General features: G+C 40.9%; 1 protein-coding gene across 2 annotated transcripts in view; it reads left to right on the forward strand.

Annotated features, from left to right (window-relative positions):
- Positions 1–25,167, forward strand: part of RMI1 (RecQ mediated genome instability 1) — a 288,866-nt gene that overhangs the window by 137,093 nt on the left and 126,606 nt on the right. The gene's annotated exons all lie outside the window — the stretch shown is intronic.

Consider the following 25,167-nt stretch of genomic DNA (forward strand, 5'->3'; position numbering starts at 1 on the left):
GATGGATGAAAAATGGTGGCTTCATGAAATTTTTAATGGATGTAGTATTTGTTAATATTACAAATAACTTGTAATTATTTTTGTTCAGTTAATTTCAGATTTTACCACAGTTATGTGGTGTTATAATTTTAGAACTAGTTCTATGAAAATACTTGATGGTGTTTTATTCTTTTAATGCATCGATATGTTTGTATTCCTCATATTTTATTTACATCTCTCACATTTATTTTCATACAAATGTAAACTCCTATAGTGCAAGGATTCTGGCTGATTTGTTCATGGCTGTATCCCCAGAATCTATAATAGTGCCAAAGACACGACAGGCTCTCAACAAATACTTTTCAAATTAATAAATAGGTCAAATCTATATATGTGTTTCCCTTTTACCATGAGCACACACACACACACATACACACACACACACACACACGTGCACAAATGCACAGGTGGAAGCAGCAAGGCCAGGCCTACTCAGTAATCTTGCTTCATGATTTAAGGTCTGTTTCTGACCTGCGGTTCCATGACTTGCTTTTCTCTTGTTGGGGACCCTATTCCAAGAGATACCAGTGGCCATGAAGGCAGGAGGTCTTTGGTCAGTGAGTAAAAAACAGATGTGAGTAAAGTAAATCTGATGACCAGCATTGCCTTCTCCTCTTATCTCATCTGCTACAAAAGGCCCCTTTCTGAAGGGCCCTGACCTGACTGCCCTGAGAATAAAGAAGTGTGAGATTTAATTCTCACTGTTTTGATTTTGGGCAATCTGATTTCAGTTTATAAGGCATCTTTTTTTGGCCAAGCATTTCTGTGAGAACTGTGATAGGACTGCAAGCCAAAAAAAATAAAACAAAACCAACCATAGAATGACAAAGTGGTCATTCTATCCGAGTGTGTTTGAAAATGACATTTGTCTGGACAAAATGTAGCCATTTTACCTTAGGAAAGTTACATTCTTCTTGATTCATATTTTCATGCTTCTCATGGGTCCCTTTCTGATGGTGGGACAAAAGAACAGTGTTGAGAAGGGCTTGATTCCACGATGTCAGCATGATCTGACCCTTAGAGGTACACTAAGCACATTGGCATTATGTGCTTCCTCTTAACTTCTAGGGCTCTTGAAAAATAACAACAGTATGACAATGTAATGGCATGGAGTCTACAGTCATTGACCTTGCCTGACTAAGTCACTCACATTTGTATAAACTTGAGGAAGTGTCCAGGTGCCAACTTGAGCTTTGGCAAAATGTGTCTTCTTTTATCCTCTTAATTGTAAAATTGAAGTACCTTGACCACTTCTTGGAAAAAAAAGTATCTGTTTCTGTTTTGTGTTGTTTTGCTTTTTTTTTTTTTTTTTTTTTTTTGGTGCTGGAAAGAGGTGTTGAGAAAAATGTGTGTAAGGTTTGAGCTCTTGCTGAAGAGGGAGCTATATATGGCTGTGCTGACATTTTCAAACCAGCCACTGGGTGCAGAGGCCCATCACCACTGCCTTTAAATTTGTGGGCCTGTTTCTAGTTGAGAAACTGTGAACCCAAAATATCATCTTCATATGTTTATCTAAACTGCCTTTCTGATTCCAGTTTGTTCTTTGGTGAGTTTGGATGGCACAAGCCAGTTTTTCCAGAGACTGCTGAGATCCCCCAGTTTAAGCTGACTTTAGAATCTTCAAACTGGCAAAACTGTGCACTAGGGCTCTGAGGCCACACACCCCAATACCCTGTGATCCCTTTCTTTCTCATTGCCCCAGCGTCCTCCCCAGCCTCTGAAGTTGCTGGGATATAGAAAATGTACCTAGTGCTGTCCAGAAAATAGAGATTCTCTGTCCTGTAGACTCAAAACTTGCTTATTAACCATTGCTGAAAAAAAATCTTTACTGGAACTTTTTCATGCAATAGAATCATCATAAATTCACCATGATCATGCAAAGATAAAAAAAATATGAAATATATTGCCACCAAAGGCAGGCAGTCTCCTTCCTTAAAGTAAGTTGAAATAAAGATTTATAAAATGAGAAGAGAACTAGATTAATTGAAAGTCCATGAGTAGCCAGGACTAAGCAAAATGCAACGGATTTTCCTTTCCTGTAGGTTCAAAGACGGCAATCGTGCATTTCTTTGTTCTTTGAACGCCTCATTGCCTTGTTAATCTGGAAGCATACCAGCCTTCAGGAGCTGGTGGGTAGCTCTTTGGTCTGTAAGTCCTTCTTTTTTTTTTTTTTATAAATTTATTTATTTATTTTTGGCTGTGTTGGGTCTTTGTTGCTGCGCGGGCTTTCTCTAGTTGCGGCGAGCGGGGGCTACTCTTTGTTGCGGTGCGCGGGCTTCTCATTGCAGTTGCTTCTCTTTGCAGTTGCTTCTCTTTGCAGTTGCTTCTCTTGTCGCAGAGCACGGGCTCTAGGCACGTGGGCTTCAGTAGTTGTGGCATGTGGGCTTCAGTAGTTGTGGCTCTCAGGCTCTAGAGCACAGGCTCAGTAGTTGTGCTGCACGGGCTTAGTTGCTTCGCGGCATGTGGGATCTTCCCAGACCAGGGCTCGAACCCGTGTCCCCTGCATCGACAGGGGGCTTCTCAACCAATACGCCATCAGGGAAGCCCTGTAAGTCCTTCTTAACATAAAAGAGCAACAATTAAAACCTCTCTCAAAGCCATCTCTAACATTTGCAGAACTGCTGCCAATATCTGTTCCTTGCAAAGAGCAAGGAGATGTAAAAAGAGCAAGAGCACCTTTCTCAGGGTCCCCCAGCCCTTTCTTCATAACTTCTTTCCTTTGATACAGGGAAATTGGCATGCTATATTGTGTCAGAGTTTGGGGCCCCCATAGATACGGATGGGAAGTAAAGAGTGACTGGCTGCCGCTGTGCCAGGTGTTCGCTGATTGTAAAACTGAATAATGGATAATAACCATCTCAGTGTGTTTATCAGTGCAGTTTGCTCTCTATGATGCAGAAGAGGTCGCTGGAGACAATGTGCAGGCCTCTCATCAGTCCTGTTCATTAACAAGACACTGCTGGCTGAAATTCAGGCTCCATTACTTACATACAACAATGGCGGGGACCCTGCATCCAGTTGTAATTAGGCTTGATCAGGGATAGGGTACAGTTGCTCTAATCAGAATCACTCAGAATTAATTTTATACTTGTGAAAGGATATGAGGTGAGATTGATTTAATGGTAGCCAAAGCAACCCCATCTTCTATAACTCTCCAAGCTTAAGAGAGAGAGCGAGGAGAGGATGGGAAAAAAGGAGGGCAAAGGAAAACAGAAAGATGACCATTTTAGTTCTGTTCATTTTATTGCAACTAGTTACAAGAAAATGTGTTTCAATAAGAGCAAATATATTCTAGCAAGGTGATCACTGTCTGGATCCTAGAAACCTTTGTACGTCTCATTATGAGCCTAAAACAGATCCTGTGATGCTTAATTTCCTCTTCCTTGTGGTCCATTTCATATGCGTTTGGAAATAGCCTGATTAGAGCAAGAATTTCAATTTGCAGGAGGAGGAGGAGGAAATTCAAGCTGGGCAATACTTCCTTTCTTGGTAAGAATCAGTTCTTCAGCTTTTTACCTTTGGAACTATATATATCTCAGACCCAATGACCACTGGCTCATATGAGAGCAAATAGATTTTGGAGACCTGTTTGTGAAATCGTTTAAGAAGTTACAGAGATGTGGGAGGTGTGGTAAGGGACCATATCTAATTCCTTACTGAACTGAATGTTCATTCAGTTTTTTTCAGGTTAACAATATGCCACTCTGGGAATAGAAGCTCACCTTTAAGGTTTGAGGTAATTGGTGAAGTGTGTATGCATATTCACATGTTTTCATTTATGCACACACATGCAGATACTGGTACACCTGATTTGCTCCATTCATATGTGTTTGATCTCGAATATTTAGACATTGTGAGTGAAATGTTTGCTCTGTCTCCTTTATTCCTCTTGACAAATTTATGAATCTCTTCCCATACTACATCAGCTTCAAGAGTAGACATATCCCTACTGAGGATAGGATACCGTTAAATTTTTTTCTTATATACATCTCTGATGATTATGTGGATGAGAAAATGGCATATAAATATTTTGAGTCATTTAAGTGAGTAGGAAGTGTTGAAGCAAAGTATATCTCTTCCAGAATATAAAAGGAGAAATTTCTAGCTCTTTTTTTCTTTCCCTCTTGGATATAACACCTTACCTATTTAAATAATAGAACTCTAATAAACTTATGAGGAAATCATTAATGTGATATTGGCCCATATTATTGCATATCTGATTACATGGACATTTTGTGTGAAGGTTTAGTTTTTATGTCACATGTTGAATGCAGTTTGTGTAAAATATCAAATTTAGCTAAAATTCATTTCTACTCCTTTGGAGCTGGAGATTTTATAAAAGCTTAAAAACATACTTCAAGTATATTGCTTTTATTGTTTTTCTTTTGGCTTCAGTAGTGTACCTATTACCCAATATAAAGAGGAAAAAATGCATTACCAAAAAACCTTGGAGTTTACCATTTGTGTGTGTGTATGTGTCTTTCTTTCTGTTATAGAGCAATTTTTCTTCTGAAATAAGTTTCTTCTCTATTTTCTCCCTTTTATAAAGGGTCTTGTAGTAAAATCAACAGAAAGAAAGTTAGAAATGAGAAACTTTTATTCTATGCTAGTGGGAGGATTAGTCTAAAAATGAGAAACCCCCTGTATTCTGCAGGGGAACTCCTTTTGGAATGGGTGCTTTTGTCTGATCCTAAGTTCAGGTGCTTGCCCTCACTGATTATAAATGCTGCAGGGTTAGAGTTTATGGTCAAGTGAAAGAACACACGACATGATCTGAAGCATTGTCTTCATGGCCAGCATGGTTGGATCTGCTGAGCCTTCCAAAGTAGAAGATTCAATTATATTCTATTTGCTTATTTTCTTGACCTTCTTCCTCATGTCAGCAGTGAGGGCTACAGGACAAGGTAGAGAGCTGTTTGACATTCTCTGGCATTTATCGCTAAGTTGGCCATCCTAGGCTTCGGGCTTCCTTCTGTGCTCTAGATCTTAACAGACCAATTCCTGGTCTGGACTTGGAATTTGTTGGTGTTGAGATTTTGGTCGCCTGTACAATTCACATGCTCATTTGTTTCTCTGGGTAAAAAAATCTCATCACCATTTCTTTGAGAAAATTGAGAGATGTGGGCTCGAATCAATGTATAAATTGTAGCTCCTCTCTCATGGACTCACCCTGACCATCTGTCCTTTCATTCATTCAACAAATATTTACAATCCAGAATGAAAAGTGAAAAACCTGGAAAAAGCATTATTCAATTAATCAAGAGGTGAGAATTGTAACCTCATTTTAAAACATTCCCACACACCAGCAGTACCTGGACTTGTTTGTGCATCAATTTTTAGATCCACCCAGCACTTTATGATGATAAAGTTCCCACTGATATCCTGGAGTTGAGCTGCCCTCTGATTTCTATATCCGGATGCAACCAGATATAGAACCCTTTTGTCCAGGCAGCTTCCTTGTTAGACCTCAGATTACGGTGTGCCCTTGCCTGGTGGTAGTGACATGCCAGGGGCAGAACCCTGGGAGCGCTCTGCCTTGGGTGTAGAAAATAAGGGGGCACATGGTTTGTAGAGAATTTAAAAGCGGTAACAATTTGACTAGAATTTGGTCTGCTTTTTATTATCACCATATGCTGGCAATTCTAAACAATGTCAAAGATAAAATACCGCCTCCTGCCACACAAATTCGTTGTACTAAGTTCTAAACAATTGCTGCGGTTGACGTTAACTGAGGTAGCCGTATGCTTTTCCGCTGTGGGGCAGACATTTACAACTTTAATGCCTTCTAAGAAAAAACCGTATGTACAGGAAAAGGCCCATTTTTGGTGGGAAAGCTTGTTGTCCACTTTCAAGTACAGCAAACGGGTTTATATTCACTCCTATTAAAATGTAGGCGAAGGCATCCTTTACAGAAATTCATTTCACACATCACAGAGTTTTTGTATTTACAGTTTAAACAGTGGAATAGAGTGATGAACTGTGAGGTGTGATGTTTTGTTTGGTAAATGCAAATTTTATTTCATACTTGAAATACTGAATGGAATTTGAATATCTTTAAATTAGAAGGTATTTTTAAAATTAAAACTAAACAATCAAATGAAGAAAATAATTATTATTGTAGAAAGTAATTTTATATAGAGGAAGGGGCTGTTAGAAATGATCCAACTGGGTATTAAGTTCACAAGATATGCCTCTGTGGTTTTATTCAATACCTTGGTGGTCAGCCTTCTAACTAATGGAGAATACGGCTCTTATATAATTGCCTACAGGTTTCTCTCTATTTTCTGTCCTTCCTGTCTGAGATATTTTTGTACCATGTCACCATATAAACAGAAATGAATTACATTTTGGAGGCCTTTTATTTAATCCCACTTCTGAGTGAATGAAGATTACTGCAGAACACCCACCATGGCAATTTACATGCTTTCCCAAGTTTACTAAATTACTCATTTATGGACCGGGGCAAAAAGAATATCATGGCAGGAAAAGGACTGTTTGAAATCTTTCCATGCCTGGTTTGGATGAAGCTAAAACCAGGATTGAGCTTGAAATGTTTGTGCTGAACTTGTAAATTCAATTTAGAAACAAAACCAAATGAAGGATGTCCTTTCCAAATGCAAAGTGATGGTGAGACCCTGCTGTGGGGAGAGACTGATCTGGAAATAGAGTAGCAGTGGGACTTAGCTCTTGACACACACTCACCTCCCTTCCTCTACCTCACATATTTTGGAAGTCTAAGAGCTAAAAGAAACCACCATCTTCACCCTGAGACAACCTTAAGATAAGCTGGCACAAAACCATTGTTCAAGTGAGGCCTTGCCTGTGCAAAAGACAGAAGAGCAGCTATGCTTTCAGGACTGTCAACCAACCAAAGAACAAATTTTACCATAAGGACAAAAAGATCCCTTGGTAGATTGCCAGACGAGTTAAAACTCCATTCTATACATGAAAGATGCTGAAGTTTACCAGCATCATTGGGCACTTTGAAGCTTAAAAATTGGTGGCAGGGGGCATCTGTTCCCAGAGTTTTAAAATAAATGTGGTGGAAGCTATCTTCTCTGAGTCATTGGGCCTAATAGCTGACAGAATTATTGAAAAAATCTGGTTCCAGGATGCAGTCATCGAATGATATATGCGTGCTTTAAACATTCAACTTAAAGTACGTGCATGTACGGTAATTTACCAGTTTTTTTTTTTAATTAATTTATTTTATTTTTGGCTGCGTTGTGTCTTCGTTGCTGCATGTGGGCTTTCTCTAGTTGTGGCGAGTGGGGACTGCTCTTTGTTGTGGTGTGCAGGCTTCTCACTGCGGTGGCTTCTCTTTGTTTCGGAGCACCAGCTCTAGGTGCGCAGGCTTCAGTAGTTGTGGCACGTGGGCTCAGTAGCTGTGGCTCGCAGGCTCTAGAGCTCAGGCTCAGTAGTTGTGGTGCAGGGGCCTAATTGCTCCACAGCATGTGGGATCTTCCTGGACCAGGGCTCGAACTCATGTCCCCTGCATTGGCAGGCAGACTCTCAACCACCGTGCCACCAAGGAAGCCCCATTACCAGTCTTTTGAGTAAGGCCCAGGTCTTCGATTTGAATTTGGATCTGTGTGAGCTGAAATTTCTCTGCATTTTCTATAATTTCTTGTTTTTGTTTCTTTAAAACAATGCAGCACCTTTCTAGATTCTTACGAGTTCTTTTTCTCATCTTTAAAATCAACAGTTGAAAAGAAAATAATTAGCTTAATTTTTTTCAAAGGATTCAATTTTGTTTACATGAGAATTTTTTCTTTTGCTCTCATTTTCCACCAGTGCACATATTTTTAAAATTTAATTACATCATTACAATAGTATTGGAATTAAATAGGTACAAACAACTGTAAAATTCAACTGGTTGGAGCCATCTGGATTCAGTGGGCTGTGGGTACCAGTCAGAATATTTTACTAAGAGAGTAGAGAACCTCCCTTTTTCAGACTTGGAGCTACATTAAGAGAACTTATCCTGAAAAGGATGAATATCTTAGTGAATATCTTAGTCCATTCAGACTGCTATAACAGAATATTATGGACTAGGTAACTTATAAAGAGCAGAAATTTATTTCTCACAGTTCTGGAGGCTGGGAAGTCCAAGATCAAGGTGCCAGCAGATTCGGTGTCTGGTGAGAGCTTTCTGGTTTGTATACAACCATCTTCTCGCTGTGTCCTCACAGGGCAGAAGAGGTGAGAGAGCTGTCTGGGGTCTCTTTTATAAGCCACTGATCCCATTTGTGCGGGCTCCACCTTCATGACCTAATCACCTCCCAAAGGTCCCACCTCCAAATATCATTCATTGTATTGGGGATTAGGCTTCAGCATATGAATTTGGGGGTGGGGGACACAAACATTCAGTCTATAGCAGTGAAATTATAAAATTATTTTAGTTATCAAGATGAATTGGGGAATAATAGATCATGGGAAAGTGAATTTTCTAGATAGTTGGATACTTAGAAGTATTCCAAACTAACTGTTGAAAGAAGGCTTTCTATAATATATCACGTCTTAGAAAAAACAGTAAAACAAACATATCACCCACTAAGCTAATGAGCTGACACCTTAGTACGCAATAATCTGGTGTGATAATCATGAGTGCCACTGGGAACGTTTGGTGGGCACCATGCCCTTCCCATGGACGTCCCCCAGCTGACTTGCTGGTCTAGCTGTGTTCCCTCCTCCCTCATGGGTTTCCCTACCTTCCTATACACTCTGGCCCTCCCCCTAAGAGTCTTCTCTGATTGTCATTTTCTTCAGTTCTGTGCCATTTCTGTGCCCTGCCTCTTTCACGTGGCTGACATTTTTTTCTTCTTTCATTTTTCCTGCCACTGCTGAGGTTTTCAGTGTTGGAGCCAATAAGGCATGGCTGTTTTTCATTTTCCTCCACTGGGTTAGCCAGATTGGATTTTGACATTTCCTAATATCTGACTCTCCCCATCTTTTCATGCTGCTCCCTTAGGGTTGGGTGGATGGCTGGTTACAAATGAATATGTGGGAGTATTGGAGGGAGTGGGAAGCAAAGCCCGCTAGATATGAGCGAGGGAAGAAGACCTCCCAGAGGGTTGTGCTCTCATTCTCTCAGCCTTTTAATACACATGTTTATTTCTGCAAATTACTTTTCCCATTTGGATGAATGATGAACTGTCATGCCCAGAGTAAAAAGCTACTAGAAATGAGTTCTGTTCAAAATTACAGAGGTTTACACTGGAGCCTCAGTTTGCTTGAGAGTTCCTAGAATAATGCTGACATATCTTTAAAGGGGATAACAGAAGAGGATGCAGTAGAGCTGCTGCTTTTTTGACGTTGAAATTGGTTTGGATATAACAAAACTGTCCTTCTTAAGATTAAAAAAAAAAAAGCAAAACAAAAACCCACTCACATGTCTCAAATCCCAGTTGAGCTAAAGCTACAAATCACATCCATTTGTAGGATATGGTTGAGAAATAACTCTAGGATAATGAAGGTTCATAAACCTGGGCTGTAGTTAGCATGATGTAAACAGGGCCTTCTTGCTTTCACTCTCTCGGAAGCTCTAATTTGTTTCTAATTACTGTCTCCTGGAAGAACACTGTGTTGTCATTGCTTTTTAAATTTCTTCCTCCTTTAGCAAAAACACGTATTTTAGGTCATTAAGAAAAACCTCGTCTTGATTTGGATGATGTTTTTTGTTCAACAAAGCAGAATTATTATTTTGTTTCAGGCACAGTTCGTGTGGTAGGAGGACGAGGCGGCATACATTTTAATTTGGCAATGAATTAACGATCAAGAAAATGTGGCTTTTCCACTGTAACACAGTTAAGTAGGTCTGTGTATGGTTTTCAAACCACAGAAAAAACATCCTTGCTATTTGGATTTTCAAAGTGAATCAGACAGGAGGAAAAAATATTGGCATGTGAAATATTAAAACCTTCCCTTAATTTTCAACTTAATATGGCATTTGCAATTAAAAATATCCATGACAGAAATAAAAAGAAGCCTCTTAAAATTAGCAAGTATAGTAAAGAAAAACCAATATTATTTTGTATAGACCAGGAAGTGAATATGGCAAAAGTCGGCTTTTGTTGTTTTTCATATTATGAAATATTACCTGAATACATATGAAAATTTAAGTGGGCAAAACTCTGATTTTCTCACTCAGCTGAGGTTACATTGGTTATTTTTTTCAGTGACTTAATCTGTTCTTATAGTAAATTTGGGCAATGTATGAGTTTGTGGTATAAACTATTCCTTGAGGTTGTGAATGAAAATGAGGTCAATGGAGGGTTATGCTCTTCCTCAGTCTGTAAGGAGATTCAGAGGACACACTGCGCACACAAGTTGTGGCCCCTCACTTCTAGCTTCAGGGGAAGGAAGGTCTGAGAGGAAGGGGTGAAGGTAGCTGGAAGGGACCAGAATTATTGGGAAGTAATCAGTTGGGAAGACCACATCCATGGTAGTAAGAGTATGGACTAGAGAGGAGACCACAAATCTCAGAACTTGCCATTTTACTCTGACTTATGAACAAGCTCCAAGCTTGATCTCTGATGTAGAGGATGGGGCAGAAGTAGGTGAAAGATAGATAAATTCTTAAATGTTTTAGCTTGTAGAGTTGCAAGAAGAAATTTCAGTTATTCCTCATGCCTTTATTAACATGCCTGGCAAATTTACGTATATGATTTTAACTGGCTGCATTTTTGTATTGCATAGGTCACTATATTTGTTGTAGTAAGTAAAGACCAGAAATACTGGTAAGCCACGAGAAAAAGATATTATTTGCAATCCTATTATCTCCAAAAGATAACTACTGTTGACATTTTTGTATATATTCTTTTAGTTGGCAAACTAAGAAAAAAAAAGGATATTCCTGATAGTCTCTTTAAAAGAGCTCTCACATTAAAAAATAATCAAATGAAAATGTTATATATTTCATTGCATGTAATATCATAGAGACCTGGGCTCTGCTGTAAACCTGCAGTTATTAAACTATTAGGTCTACAGAGCAAAGAAACAAGCTCTTCTAGGGCCAGTTTTTATCTACTGTCTTTCCTAAAAACTTCCACTTCTTTTCTATTTTTCTGGGGAAAAAATAAGGAAGCTGGAAACTCAGATGCCAATCACTCATCTGGTAGAGAGGTGCTCAGAGTCAGTTCTGGACCAGGAGTATCAGTCTCTTGGGGACTTGTAAGAACTGCAGATCCTCAGGCTCCACCCCTGACCTCCTGACCCGGAAACTCTCTGGGTGGGGCCCCCGCAAGCTGTGTTTTAACGTCTTCCAGGAGATTCTGGTGCACGCTAAAAGCACCACCCCTCGAGAAATTCTAGAGTGGGATGTGGAACTGGCGACTGGCAGACTTGCTCAGGAGCTCTGCAGCCTGTGGTTTGGTTCCAAATGCACAAGGGGGCTACTCCGTTGGTGTCTGAGTGGAGTTTCCAAGAAGAATCTAAAGAAAGAAGAAGCAGCTGTTTACTCTGGAGGTCAAGTGGCTGATAGAAATAGGAGCATGTAATTTAAAACCGGAAAGAACTGTTTGTGTGGAGATATGCCCTAAAGACAAAATTAGGGCTAATGAATATATTGAGGAAGAATAATTACAATATTCACAATTACAGGAGTACTGCTGACTCTCCTGTCATTTGTTTGAACTAATTTCTTCTGCCTTTATTAGAACAATTAATACCTGCTAGTAAATAATGTTGTATTTGTATTTCCTTAAGTGTTTCTGAACATGTTATCATCTTACAGCGGGGAGCAAAGTGCAGTGAATGTTTATTTTTTAAAACATGAAAGCATTTCAAGCCACAAAACATGGCTTTAAGCTAACATTTAACCTTTGGAATTAAAATACAGAGGATTTGTGAATTTGTTAATTAATTGTTTCTGTCTGTGTGTATAAAAATATCTTCTATTTTCAAACACTCTGATTCTTACTAGCTGAGAGAGCATGAGAAAGACCTGAAAGCTCTCTGAGCTTTCAGGTCTTTCTCATGCTCTCTCAGCTAGTAAGAAGCCTCAGTTTTTCCGCCTGTGAAATGGGCTAACAATGCTGAACATAGGTCAAATAAGATAATGCATGTAAAACTGCTTTCTAAGCTGCATAGTGTTATCGTGACCATTATTATAGAATGTTATTTAACATAAACATTGATTGTATTTACTTTAGTATATTTAACTGTTATCCATGTAGGGAATAAAGCACCATGGACATTAATTTTTTAAATAAAAACACCCCTTTTGATCAAGACATAAAAATTGACATAAGCTAGCATTTAGCCTTTGGAATTGAAATAGAGAAAACTTATGAATTGTAAATAAAAAATACTCATTGGCAAAGCCACCAGATAGACGTCTATTTATCATACTATTATAATGAATAAAACATTTATAAATAAGATCCCATGCATTGCTGACTGCCATTAAGTGACAATATTGACAGAGACCTAGGCCCTGCTAAGAAATGCAATTTGCATCTTGGGCGATTTACTTTCTATCCCGTAATACCTTAGGACTAGGAAAATGCCAGCTGCAAAACATTGGAAATAAAAACATATTTTTCTCCTGCATGAACATAGACGCAAAAAATCCTTAACAAAAAGCTAATTCAGAAATATATAAAATGGATAGTGCCTCATGATGAAGTGGGCTTATTCCAGGAACACAAAGTTGGTTTAACTTTTGTAATTCAAACAAAGTAATTCACCATATTAACAGAGTAGAAAATTAAAGCCATATATTACAATCGATGCAGGAAAAGATCTGGACAAAATTCAACACCTACTCATGGAAAACACTTCAAGAAATTAGGAATACAAAGGAATTTCCTCAACCTGATAAAGCGCATATACAAAAAGCCTACAGCTAACATCATACTTAACAGTGAAAGACTGAATGCTTTCTGCCTAAGCCGGGAATGGGACAAGGATGTCTGTCGGCTCTCACCATTCTACTAGACCTAATATGTGAGTTTAGTGAGATTGCATGATACAAGATCAACATATAAAAATCAATTATATTGCTTTACTAGCAATGAACAATCAGAAATTGAATTTACAATGGCATAAAAATATGACATTCACATGGATCAATTTAGTAATATGTGTGTAAGACTTGCACCCAAAACAACTCGGAAAGGCTCTTGTAACCTACTGCCAGATCGTTTTCCTGGAGTGTCGTATCATGGTACATTCCCTGGAGCAGTATAGGCAAGTGTTAGCTTAGGATGTTATCATTCCATTTTTGAACAAAACTTTAAAATCTGATTATAGTTCTTGAATATCAGGTGTCTTCTTGCCAATTTTAAGTTTAAAAAATTAAAAAATCGAAATTGCAAGTAGTCATAATGATAAGAATAGCTACCTTTTATTGAATGTTTTTATGTGCCAGGCGCTTCAAATGCTTAAGAGCATTAACAAATTTAATTCTCACAATGACTCTATGAGTTAGGCATTGTTAGTTTTCCCATTTTTCAAGTGAGAAACTGAGGCTTAAAGAGGTTGAATTTGCTCAAAGACCTGCCAAGAAATGGCAGCTGGATCTTAAACCAGGGATTGAGCTTTTTAACCTTCACACTTAATTGTTTCTCTGAGTATTACTGGCTCCAGCATGGGACTTCCTATCAATGGTGGACCTGCATGTCAACTGAGTATGCATGCTACTGAAATATGGTCATCAATATTTTTAGAAAGGCAGTTCCTTAAAAGGAGAAACATAAGGTGACACAGCAGCTGCAAGTCTTCAACCTAAGAAGTGTATTCCAGGGCTCCACTTCTAGAAATTCTGCTTCAGGTGTGGTGGGGTGGGCTCCAGAAATGTGCATGAGTAACAAGCATCTGGGGTCACTGTGATGCAGGTGATCTAAAGACCCCACACGGAAACACACCACCCTGGAGGTTGCTGTGTCACAGCACAACACTTCAGCCTATACAGGCTGAATATCTTGACACCAATGAAGCATGGATAAAAATTGAAGGCATAAAGGGAACTTGGCAAATACGAACATGTGATGATGACACATTGAATTAAAAGTACAGAGATTCATTTTCCCAAATACCATAGGAAATTAGTTTTATAATAACTTTGAGAATGAAGGACTAGAAAGAAACTTCTCGCTGGCAGGAAGTTAGGAAGGTGATTGCTTCACCTCCTTCACAGACTCCCTGTTATTTCTCCAGTCTTTAAGGCTGTGTGGGCAGCACATACCATGCACAGGTCTGGGCCACTTCTTATTTTTTGAGGCTTTAGTATGTGAAAAATGGAGAAAGCCAACACAGGGTTACCAAAATAGCAGTATATAGAAAATATTTGTATTTAACGATTTAATGCTTTTAATGCAAAAAAATTCAAGGTAATATAATTTTGAGTTCATCAGGAAGTATAAGGTTTCTTTACAATATTAATTCATGATAGGCAATGTAGTTCCAGAAATGGAACACAGCTTTAAAATTGTATGATGAGACTATTTTTCCAGTCTTGTCAGTGTATCTCTGTGAATGTATGTTAATGTCATTTGGAGATGATCTAAATTTGAGGCTCTTTCTGAAAGTGAGATCCGGGTCAAACAGCTCTCCTAGCTGGTTCTGGAATAAACCCCGTTTTTAAGCATACTATCTACTCTTTTAGTTCTTTAAACTTGCAAATTACTTTGTAGGCAATTTCTTTTCTTTTTTAAATTGAAGTATAGTTGATTTACAATGTTGTGTTAGTTTCTGGTGTATAGCAAAGTGATTCAGTATATATATATATATATATATATATATGTATATATATATATATTCTTTTTCATATCCTTTTCCATTATGGTTTATCACAAGCTATTGAATATAGTTCCCTGTGCTATACAGTAGGAACTTGTTTATCTGTTTTGTATAGAATAGTTTGTATCTGCTAATCCTGAGCTCCTAATTTAATCCTCCCTCCACCCCCTTTCCCCTTTAGTAACCATAAGTTTGTTTTCTATGTCTGTGAGTCTGTTTTGTAAATAAGTTCACTTGTAACATATTTTATATTCCACATATAAGTGATATCATATATTTGTCTTTCTCTTTCTCACTTCTCTTAGTATGACAATCTCTAGGTCCATCCATGTTGCTGCAAATGGCATGATTTCATTCTTTTCTTTATGGATGAGTCATATTCCATTGAGTATATATACCACATCTTCTTTATGCATTCATCTGTTGATGGACATTTAGGTTGCTTCCACGTCTTGGCAATTGTAAATAGTGCTGCTATGAACATTGGGGTGCATGTACCCTTTCAAATTAGAGCTCTTTCCAGATATATGGCAGGCAATTTCTTTCTTTTTTTTAAATTAATTAATTAATTAATTTTTGGCTGTGTTTGGTCTTCATTTCTGTGCGAGGGCTTTCTCTAGTTGTGGCAAGCGGGGGCCACTCTTCATTGCGGTGCACGGGCCTCTCACTATCGCGGCCTCTCTTGTTGCGGAGCACAGGCTCCAGACGCGCAGGCTCAGTAGTTGTGGCTCATGGGCCTAGTTGCTCTGCGGCATGTGGGACCTTCCCAGACCAGGGCTCAAACCCGTGTCCCCTGCATTAGCAGGCAGATTCTCAACCACTGCGCCACCAGGGAAGCCCCGGCAATTTCTTGTTAACCATCCAAGTATCTTAAATATTGAAGATGTGAGATAATTATTCCATTTACATGAATTTCAGAAACAGGGAAAACTAATAAAGTGTGCTGAAAGTCGGGTTACCCTTGGTGGGGGTAGGAACTGGAAAGGGGTATGAAAGGGTGTTTCTATGGTTCTAGTGATGATGTTTCTTGTTCTGGGGGCCAGTTACATTATTTACTTACATTGGGTTGGCCAAAAATTTCATTCGACTTTTTCCATACCATCTTACAGGAAAACCCAAATGAACTTTTTGGCCAACCCAATAATTTGTGCAATTTTTTGAACATTATGTTTCAGTACAAATTTTTTTAAAGAATTTTACTGAACCTTTACAATTCAAAGAAGTGCAGCCACTGCAGCAGCGATCCCTTAAATCAGGAGCATCGCATCGGTGAACAACTATTTCATCTCTAGGAATAGCCCTTGTTGGCAGGGACACAGGAAACTCGTTTGTGGGCCCCTGCTGGAGTGTCTGGATGGCCTGGCACCACCCATCAGGTGGCCCATTAGGTTCTGACTGGTGAGGGTGGATAAGCACGTGCCGTCTGTCACAGGCCCATACGTGCAAAGCCTGTGACAGAAGGTGACTCCAGCCTGGGCAATGGTGGCATCTCAGTGTCTCTGAATTACTCATTTACTCTGTGTGTGTGTGCTTCTCACCCTTGCTAATGCTGTTTTCCATAGAGATTCTGCGAGCAACAGGGTGAAATGAAACGGGCCTGTTGAGTGGAGAGGCGGGGAGCCTGCCAGCTGGCCCTATGGTCTGTTTGGTCCCCAGGAGGCCATTCCTGACACCTGGTCCCATATGGCATTACATTCTCAGGGACATGAGCCAAGCAGTCCATAGGAGTAACAGAAACACATTCCTAGCTCCCAGGCTAGACCAACAGGAGTCAGGGAGGTGGGGCAGAGTGCCTTGGCTTGGGAGTTTAGAGATGTGCATTTTAGCATATGTCCTCATGGTTACTAGCTGGGGGATTCTCTACTGGTCCCTTAATCCCTCTGAGCCCTGGATTCCTTTTGAATAGAGAAGGGGACAAAGGAGGGATCTCTAAAGTCCTTTCCAATGTCTATGATCCTATGATAATTAAAGTAAGTTTCTTGTTGAGATTTAGATGTTCACCAGTTCACCTTAAGTCTACTTACCCCCTGCTCCTGGCCTCCTTGTTATATTTATCTGTCAGGGTCTAGATTAAATGTGACTTCCACATGAAGTCTTCCCAAGAGAATGTCAACAGTCATACCTGTCATCTAAATTATATTCTGTTATTTATAGCCACGTCTTGTAATTCCACTTGAGATTGCAAACTCCTTGATGAAAATGACAGCATCACCTTTGTATCCTCAGAAGCAAGGATTTCCAAATGTCAGTGGACTGACCTACCACAGATTGCCTACATCCATTTCAGAGAGGGAACTTAATTCAGATTCCCAGGGTGAGTCTGATTCAGAGATCCAGGAAGGACCAGGGAATCTGTATTTGAACTGCCATCTGAAGGGGAATTCCCTGACGGTCCAATGGTTAGGACTCCGAGATTTCCTGGCCAGGGCCTGGGTTCAATCCCTGGTTGGGGAACGAAGATCCCACAAGCCACGTGGCGTGGCCAAACAACAGCAACAATAACAGCTTTCATTTGAAGGATTTCCGCTGCAAAGCCTGGCTTGGGACCTCCTCCATGTTATGATTTGCATTAAGTACTCAATGTGTATGTACTGAGTCAGTAGAGGAATGTAACTTACCACACTCTTTGGGCATCTAAAAATTTTCCTGAGTTCACAACGATGTAAAACATCAAGATTGTGATTTAGTGCAAATAATGTCTTTGAGTCGATTCAACAGAACTTTCTGATATTTAGAAATGGTCTGGGCCATGAAGATAGACTTAGTGAAATATAAAATTTTATTCCCCAAATAATTTTTTTCAGTGTTTGACCTGAAATAGGCAGAGTTTCTTTCAGAGACTTCTGCAGTGCTTACACTTCTTTCTGCCAGCTCTTTGGTCCCCATACTTGGCCCACCTGCCTTCTACCTATAATCCCTACCAGTTTGAGAGGGACATCAGCTTTTTTTCTTCCACCAAAACCTGCTCTCTCTCATTCTTGCTATATTCCATTCATCCATTTGATAAATGTTGCCTAAGTGCTGATCTGTGCCAGACACTGGGCTAAGCCCTGGGATTGTAGCAGTGAATAGAGCAGGCTTGGCTCCCGCCCCTGTGGCATTTATACTCTTGGGGAAGGCAGATGTGATTTAAATAATTACAAATATTAGCTAGAGACTAACAGCTTTATCTCATCTGTTAAGCTAATGACATCTAAACTATTGGCTGTTAATGACTTATTTTATTCTTCCCAGATAACATTTGCAGCTCAAAAGACTTTAGCACTTACCTCAAGAGGAAAGTAGGAGTAGAGGGGGAGAAGTTTCAAAAGGAGATCTATTTATGGAGGGAGTTTTTCTGACATTCTTACATTATAGTATGTAGCTAGATGCCTACCCCACCTGACCAAAATGTCCTCTTCTGCAAAATAACGTCAGTTCTTAATGTTATTGTGAGATTCCTAGAAAGGTTCCTAGAAAGGCCTCCAGGGGTCCCTGAACCCTTGCAGATCATGCAGAGTTTTATGTGTTTGGATCCTCTTCTGCCCCGAAGTTTATTCTTTTCTCTTTCTCTCAAAAGGATATGTGGTCTCAAAGTCTTTAGGGGAAAAAAAAAAAAAAAAAAAAGAAGGAAGAAAAGCAAGCAAGCAAGCACTCTTGATTTTTCTATTTTATGTATGTATTTTAAATATGTAATTCAGATTTCTGTTCCTCTTGCAAACAAACAAACAAGCAAAAAGCCAAAATGAAACAAAAAAGGAATGGAATGAGGAGATGAAACCCTGATCCAGATAGAGAAAAAAAAACATGTTTATTGAATTGGGTTACTTGGTGACTTCAGAGAAATGAAATATCTACCCCAACCCAATCCCTCTCCCCCCCAAAAAAAGAACTGAAAATATATTCAGAGGATTTTTTATTTGTTGAGAAGGAGGGCTATAGCTCAAGAACAGCATCTGTGTACAACTCGGGAAAAAAAATCTTCAGTGGTAAAGATCCATTAAACATCCAAATCTCTTAAGTCTCAAATAGCAGGAGTAAATGAGATTTTTGTACATGCAAAGCAAATTTTACTCAAGCGATAACCAAGACAATTCCTGTCGCTTCCTAAAGTAGGACTTCTGTTAATAGCAGAACCAAAAAATACAGGAAACCAAGCTAATGCATCTTAATGTTTGATTTTGATGCATATAAAAATTCAAGAAATCGAGCATTTTATAGCAAATTATGTATCTGTGCCATCCAGAATGAATTAGTTAGGATTAGAATCAGCTGTGAGAAACTGAAAATCCAAAGTAACAAGTGGCTGAAAAAAGATAGAAATTTATTTTTCTTATATGAAAGTATAGGTCCAGGATTGGTGTGATTGTTGGTAACACCAAGGAATATTGTGTTCCTTCTCTGTGTTTTTCTCTAGTCTCAAGTTGACCTCATTGTCCAACATGGTTGCTCCTGTTCAAGCCATCGAGGCTACATTCCAGCCAGCAGAAAGGAGTAAAAGGAGAAGCTTCCCTTTAAGAATACTCTGGAATATTTCATATACCACTCCCTCTTACATTTGTTTATTTAGGACTTAATAACGTGACCATACCTATCTGCAAGGGAAAATAAAAAATGTAATCTTTATCCTGGGTAGGTCATCTACCCAGCCATTGCTATGGAAGAAAGGGAGGACAGATAGTAGGTCATATCAGCAGTCTTGGCCACCAAGATTTTTTACATATGGGTAGTTCCAAATTATTAACTTTGGTATAATATTCAACTGCAAGTCTTATTTAATGTACTAATGAAATTGCTTGACCCTAATCACCCAATTTTGAATCTACCTTTAATTAAATCTCTGCTGACATTAAAAAATAAAGCATATTTTTCATTTGGAGTGTTGTCTGCTTGTTGCTAGACAAAATTCAGCACCCCTAGAATAGCATGTCTAATTTGTGAATTCTTGAGACCCTTCTTCGTTCCCTCATTCTTTCTGTTCAACATCTTTGGCCATTGTCCCATTAGTAATAGTCTCAAACAGAGAAAGAAGGGTAAAAAAGAAAAAGTCTAGATCATATGGTTTTGCTCCTTCTTAGCAATATTTCTAGAAGGGCCAAAATAGAAAAGGTAGAAAATAAGTAATACCAGGTTGTGGGATTATCTGTCATAAAAACAGTCCCTTCTATGTAGGCCGTGGGCAAGGTCCTTTTCATTGCCATTTGTAACCGTAGCTACAGCTCTGTGAAGGAGGTGACATTACCCCCACTTTGGAGAACAGAAGAAACTTGCCAACAGAACCACTTACTAAGGGGCAGAGCCAAGATTTTAGTCAAGGTCTCTCTGACCCCCAAACCATACTCTTTTGACTGTTCCATCCACAGATTCCATCTCACCAGGGTTTCTTTTAAAGCATTGTATTGTCCTTGGAGAGGCAATTTTTTACTTTAACATTGGCAGGGACTAAAGTAGACCTTGAAGATATAGACAAAAGTGAAGAGGTTCAGAGAGTGCTAGGCAGCCAGCTCCTCGCGGGCTCTCTGCCCGCCCTGGTTTTGAGTGTTGTTCTTAGCCAGCACTTCGGAGGCACTTGATATTTACAGAATGGCATCCAGGACTTTCAGCCCCAGGTGGCATGTGAAAGATGAGACAGAGTGCTCTCTCTCCAAAACACTTTAAAAGAGCAAGGATGGTTTCAGAACAGCATTGCCTTGGCTTCTCATCCTACAGTGCTGAAAGGAAAAAGTCACTGAGTTGGGTGGAAGATTGAGTAGGACCCACTTTCCCCTAGCTTGAGATGGAACCTTTTACCCACAGTGTAATAGAGCCTCACAAGTATTCAGTGCTTGCTCTGTGGCAGTCACTGTGCTAATTGCTCCTCAGACAAGGCCTCTAAATTCTGAGAGGCATTCTTAGAAGGGAGGATATGGAATTTGAACCTAGAATTTCTGATTCCAAAACTCATATGCTTAACCACCTGGGCAGTGTACCTCGTTCATAAGCACACACCAGAGGCTGAAATATTGGCACCTGAGAGTAAAGTCTGGAAAGAAAGGATGGGTAGAATATATTTGAATATATTTAGGGGAAATCTTTTAGGTGAAATGTTTCCAATTGATGACATGGAACAGGTTCTTGGATCCGGCATTGAGTGACTCTGGATTTTTTTCTCAATTCTGTCTCAAACATGGAGGGTGTAAGCAGTTAATGGAATGATCTCAGGAAAGAGGTGACACAGAGACAGGAGGAACACCAACAAAGATGTATCCATCAGCGCATGACCACTGTGGCCCACTGGGGCTCGGTTCTGGGTGGACCCAGGGCAGACTGTAGAGCACACCTCAGAATTGTCCCGCTGAGAAAAGGGAAACCTGGAGGATTAAGCCACCAATTTCTGTCCCCCACTAACTGAGGACCGCTCCTGGAACACTGATTCTCAGGTACCTCTGATCTATGAGCAGGTGCACACAGTTTTGCGGTGGAGAGACTCAGAAAGCTGATGGCACATTCAGGAACTGTTTCAAGTGATGTCTGGGGCAGGCCAGGGGTCACAGTGCAGGTGCTGACTGCACCTGCCTCCACTGGTCCCAGCTACAACACGGCAAGTGAACATAACATGCGAGAAGTCCAATAAAACACCACTTATTCTTATTATGAGATGACCTCATTGTCAGTAATGATGTGTTGTGGGTTATCAAAACTCAGATTTCTTCTTGCCTGCTTAATGGAGAATAAAGTGATAAAGAGGACATGGTTGAACCATATGTACTTTTAAAAAATTTTATTTATTTTTAAAACTTATTTATCTTTGGCTGTGTTGGGTCTTCATTGCTGCGCGTGGGCTTTCTCTAGTTGCAGCGAGTGGGGCCTACTCTTTGTTGTGGTGCCCGGGCTTCTCATTGTGGTGGCTTCTCTTGTTGCGGAGCATGGGCTCTAGGCGTGCGGGCTTCAGTAGTTGTGGCTTGTGGGCTCTAGAGGGCAGGCTTAGTAGTTGCAGCTTGTGGGCTCTAGAGCACGGGCTCAGTAGTTGTGGCGCACAGGCTTAGTTGCTCCGTGGCATGTGGGATCTTCCCGGACCAGGGATTGAACCTGTGTCCCCTGCATTGGCAGGTGGATTCTTAACCACTGAGCCACCAGGGAAGTCCCCCATATGTACTTTTAAAGCAGGTAATCTTTTGTCCAGGAAAGAATTAACACAGCAGGCCTGAGACTGCTCTCATTACAAAGTGCTGCTTACAAGGTTGGGCCTTGGTTGGTGTCTGAGAACTTGGATTTTGAGATGGTTCCTATCATTCCCCAAACTGATAAGAGTGGCTCACTCAGCCTAAATTGTTTGTACAGACAATGTGGTTTATGCTAAACACCTCTTTCCTTCTGGGACTCTGGGATTTGGGGGTCTGCTACACACAAGGTGCCTCTGTGACCAGCCCTAATAAAACCCTGGCACTGAGTGTCTTGTGATGAGCTTCCCTGGTAGACAGCATTTCAGAAGTGTTGTCGCAACTCCTTGCTGGAAGAAATAAGAGTGTCCTGTGTGACAACTGGGAGAGGACTTTTAGAAGCTTGTGCCTGTTTCTGCTAGACTTTGCCTCATTCACCTTTGGGGTGCAAAATCTGCAGATTTTGCTTTGTATCCTGTTACTATAATAAATCAGAGCCATGAGTATGACTCTCTGCTGAATCCTGTAGATCCTTCTGGTGAATCATCAAACAAGAGGGTGGTCTTGAAGGCCCCTGACACTTTATAGGCTTATTTTGATAACTGGCTGCAGTTAAGGATGCCATCCACTTGGGACCAGGGGTTGATTTGGGGCAGGGTTTATTGCAAGGCACTGAGGCTGTGAATGATAACCACGAGATCCCCAGGGCTGAAGAGTTGTCAGAAGATGGAATAGATGTAATAAAACTTAGAACATAAGATCTGTGCATGACCTTAGACATCGTGTATCCATTCAACACAGCTCTGTGGTCTTCCTCTGCCTGGCCACACCCAGCTGGTGTTGCAAATGCCAGGCTGCTATGGGGACAGCCCAAGAGGTGGTCATGTTCTGCAGAGTGTGAGAGAGACTTCCTTCCCCCTTGCCTCCTCCTGCCATGGAATTAGCATCACTTATTAATGTAACCTTCTGGAGGGAGGAAAAGCAGAACACATGTGAGCACTTGATGTGTCTACCAATCTCTGGTCTCCTCCCTCTAATGCCTGGGTCAGAGGGCAGGCTTTTCTTCTGTAGCTCCTGTGCATGGCTTACCCTCACCTGCTACAACCAGCACTGCCACTCTGGATATTTATCGCTAGCATCTGTTCTGACTGGTTTGTGCCTGTATTAAATATTTTGATGACCATCCCTGACCCTATGGCACATACCTCTTCTATCATAGAGCCATAAAGGCTGTGGCTTTGCTGTCATAGGTGGAAGGGTTGTCTTCTCTACACGTAGGAAAGCTCTCTGAGCTGGGTGCCCCATACTCTGCACTTGATTTATTAAAGCTGGGACATAAAGGAATTTGGAAAATCCTCTCTAGAGGAGATAGCCCGGCTTGTACGACCATTATCTTGTTGCCTAATCCTAATTTGCCTACCAGAAGCTGCATATTACTCTGTTTTTACTTCTGTAACAAATCCTAATCCTCCCCCTGGCAGATGGACACTTCAGGCCAGCTAGGGCAGATGTCATATACTCGGAGAAGCAAAAGAGAAAAGTGCCTTAATAGTTTTTAAAACATCCCATTACATTGTACTGAAGTAAGCACTGGGTCAGGTGCTGGTCAGGTGAATGTTACTCTCATCCACCTGGAGGAGAAGGATGGAAATGAATAATTACAACTGAGTAATTAGCTCTAGAGTGGTGGTGTGTTCAAGAGGCCATGGAAACTCACAGGACACAACTAACCATATCCGAGGGAGTAGAATAATAACAATATTAATATTAGCTAAAATATACTGGGAGCTTATTTTACAGGCACTGTGCTAAGTGACTTAATTTATTTCTCCTCAATAAACCTATGGCTTAGCTACAATTATTTCCCCATTTTCCAGATGAGGAGCTCAAAGCCCAGAGGGGTTAAGTACCTGTTCAAGGTGCCCCAGCTGGCAGCGGTAGGACAAACAAGGCACAGCAGCTTCAATCTAAGCCATTCTCTCTATTATCTCCATCAGGGAAGGCTTCACAGAGGATTTGGTGTCTGCTACTATTAGCTTTTCATTTGAGAGACGTGGAACTAAGGCGCAAGGTCAAGTTATTTGGCGGCAGGTCAGGGTTTCTTCCTTGGTCCCAGGTGCCCTTCACAGTGGACCTGGCACTGAGGTAGACTGGAGAGCTTCCACTGTATGAAGAATCAGAGACTGGGTAGAGGTCAGGGCAGGAGGTCACCTGGATCCTGACCCCACACCCCACCCTTACTGTCCAGTCGGAGGCTGTGGGCAGCTCTGGGCCCAGAGGGGCCAACTAGTAGGTCTCTGTCCCTGTGGACTGAAGCGGAGGTGGCAGGTAGATCCTGGCAGGGGCATCTGCGGCTTTGAAAATTTCTTTCCTGGGTCATTATCTTAATTGGGGTCTCCCAGAAACAGATCCTGATACAAGGAAATACAGGCAGGGGAATGGGGGGAAGTGAGACAGGGAAGGGAAGGCAGCCAGTAGATGGTGTCTTTTCAAGCAAGCCACCACTGTGGGCAACTGGAGCTGAAGGCAGTGGGGAAACATTACATGCCCAGGGAGCTGGGGGGTTTATAATTGTGGAGGGCTGCTCCAAGGGTGTTAATTCCATTGTACCTCCGGCCTGCTATTAGCTGGCAAGGCAGATTCCAAGAGCCAGCAAAAGCCCTAATGCAAATGAATACAGGTGCCGGTGTTGGAAGCCAAGCCTGTGTGTGGGCAGTGGCCAGATGATGGGACCCGGGCGGGCTCTCTACAGTCATCAACGGACTGGGTGAAGGGCCAAGCCCCATAGCGTGTGTGTGCCAACTGCTCTGTGGCATCTCAAGGCTGGTCACGGGAGAGCAGTGAAGATGGGGCTGAGAACCCAAAGACCCTGGCTTAAGTGACACTCTGGGACCAGAGGAGAGGTCTGTGGCCATGTGGCTCTGGCAACTGCCTGGGGCATTCATTCCCCTACTTGTACATCCCTCCCCACTCTGCCTGTCCATTCCTGGCCAGGCATCCCAGACTCCAAGAGGCTGCCCTAGTGGTTTCTACCCAGTCTCTGAGTGCTCGGGGCTGATCTTCCTAGAAATGGGTCTTACCCTCTCATAACTACTGTCCTCAGAAGGCTGGGCAGGAATCCTGCTTGCCACCTCAACTCTCAGTGTCATATTTCAGCCACAGGGCTGACAGCCTCTGTGGATAATTTAAATTCCTTCCCTTCCTGGTAGCTAAAGCACGGGAAAGTTCAGTGGAGGTTACTATGCCCTTGCATCAGCAAGCAGCTGTC

Source organism: Delphinus delphis, chromosome 6 (assembly GCF_949987515.2).
Source record: "Delphinus delphis chromosome 6, mDelDel1.2, whole genome shotgun sequence".
NCBI classification, from domain to species: Eukaryota; Metazoa; Chordata; class Mammalia; order Artiodactyla; family Delphinidae; genus Delphinus; species Delphinus delphis.